The 2,500-nt window shown below is 41.0% G+C and overlaps 1 protein-coding gene across 5 annotated transcripts in view; it reads left to right on the top strand.

Moving 5' to 3' along the window:
- The window catches only part of fhod3a (formin homology 2 domain containing 3a), a 47,466-nt gene that overhangs the window by 7,537 nt on the left and 37,429 nt on the right, over positions 1–2,500 (top strand). The gene's annotated exons all lie outside the window — the stretch shown is intronic.

The following is a 2,500-nucleotide window of genomic DNA, read 5'->3' as shown; positions in this document are numbered from 1 at the left end:
ACACTCACACACACACACACAGACACACAGACACACACACACACACTCACACACACACAAACACACACAAACACACACACACACTCACACACACACACACACACACACACAGACACACACACACACTCACACACACAGACACACACACACACACACACAGACACACACACACACTCACACACACACACACACACAGACACACACACACTCACACACACAGACACACACAGACACACACAAACACACACAAAATTGTTCTAAAATTGCACAAGGCACAGAGATCCAAACCTGAGAAAGAAAACAAAAACTGTGTTTTGTGTGTGTGACTTGAGACAGAGTAAACTCACACACTCATGATGGAATAAACAGAACAAAGCAGTGCAGAAAAAACATACAAAGACTAGTGAGGATAAAAACACCAGAGAATTCTCATCAAGTTCTTGAGAAGCTTTACATAAGTGTTCATAAAATATTTAGACATTCTAAGAGGAGATGTGACTCCATGTGGTGTTTGAGGACAACAACCTCCTCATCACTACAACATTTATCAGACTGTATATTTATAATCACACCCCCAGTGTCACCCACATGAGGATGAGGTTCCCCTTTGAGTCTGGTTCCTCTCAAGGTTTCTTCCTTTACCATCTAAGGGACCTCCCCACCTCCCCACAGTAACCTGAGTCACCTCAGACTTGTTCATTGGGGATAAATACAAACACATTTAAATAGAAGTCTAATATTAATCTGGGACTTTTGTATTATATTAATCTTTATATAATATTAAACTTTTGTATTGTTTCTTATGTTCTAAAAAGCTGCTTGGAGAAAATGTCCATTATTAAAAGTGTTTGAATCAATTTGAATTTGAATTAAAACAAGTCATTTTTGTTAACTATGAGCAACAGGTCCATGTGTCCTGATATGTTTCCTTTAATAGATATTAAAATAGTGCAGAATAGAAAGTTTACCAGAAAGTTCCACAAAGTTCAGACTGATTATGAACTTAAGTGAAGTAGCTGAGTGTGAGGAACTGTATGAGTTCAGAAGTTGAATAAATTCTGCAAACTATAATTTGTGAATGAAATGTCACTTCTTGTGACTGTTGTGACTCTCCCATCATGCCTAGTGCCTGGCGTACAAGGCTGTGGGGCAGTGAGATGATCTGGGGTTGTTTCAGTTGCTCAGTTTTAGGTTCAGCATCGTTTTGTGCCCAAAATATGAGGTCAGCTGATGACCTGAATATACTGAATGACCAGGTTGTTCCATCACAGCCATATTCCAAGATGACAATGGCAGGATTCATCAAGCTCACACTGTGAGAGAGGATCAGAAAGCATCAGACACCATCTTCACACATGGATTGGACACCAGAGTCCAACCTTAACCCCACTGAGAGTATTTGGGATGTTCTGGAGAAGACTTCATGCAGATTATAGAGAGAAATCTCTGGATGGAAATAAATGTTGTGACATTACATAAGCTGATCAAACAAAGTCACAGTGAATGTTTTCTGTAATCAAAGCAAAAATCAGTCCAAGAAATTTAGTGTGTGACGTTTTTTGACCTCTCAGTGTATTGTGCTCTTTAAAGCCCTCTTTGTGGCAGTGTGAAAAAGTTTGTGCTCCCTTTGGAGGCCAAAGCACAGGAATGTAGATAGCCAATGAGACTGTAGCTAGACAGTTAAATAAGCATCACATGGCCCTTCTTCAGGCTTTATCTGTCCAGTCTGTGCTCACTGTATCCTCACAGTCCTCTTCTTGGCTGACAGGAGAGGAACCTGATGTGGTCTGGTGCTGTCGTAGCTCATAGACCTCAAGGTGTACACTATTCCAGTGAGTGATTTTATGGGTCACTGTAGACTTCCTGTCAGTTCCAGCCAGTCTGGCGAGTCTCCTCTGACTTTACTCATCAGATGTTTCTGTCCATGTGATGGTTTTTGTTTTTCAAACCATTTTGTATAAAATCTAGAGTCTCCCAGCAATATATTCAGATCCTCAAACCATCTGGAACCATCAACCATGCCACGGCCGCCGAGATCAGATTTGTATCACTTTCTGATCTTTACTGAGAACACTGGATGGAATCTGCATGATTTTATGCATTGTGCTGCTGCCACATGATAAAGGAATGGACTATGACTATAGAAAGGTTTTCTAGAGGTTCAGGATGGGATCAGTGTCTGCTGTTGCCTCAGCGACAGGAACAAGAGGCTTGAGGCTGAAATCACAAGAAATTCATTGGTCAAGTGTAACACTGGTGTAGGTTCCTCTCAGGACTTCTTCCTTATATCTCCATCAGGACCGCTGCCATTTCTGATGTTGATTAAGGATCTTGTTTGAGACCTTGATTTCTGTAAAGCTGCATGAAAGAATAAAAATAAAAGCAGAACTTCTGCTGTTTAAAGTGTAGAACAGAGAGATACACACAGTAATCTGATGACTCACAGGGCCATGGGTTCTGTCCATATCGGTCACTCCAGAGAGGCCCTTCACTTCTAGAG

This window comes from Tachysurus vachellii, chromosome 14 (genome assembly GCF_030014155.1).
Source record: "Tachysurus vachellii isolate PV-2020 chromosome 14, HZAU_Pvac_v1, whole genome shotgun sequence".
Classification (NCBI taxonomy): Eukaryota; Metazoa; Chordata; class Actinopteri; order Siluriformes; family Bagridae; genus Tachysurus; species Tachysurus vachellii.
This window is presented reverse-complemented; position numbering and strand designations above follow the sequence as displayed.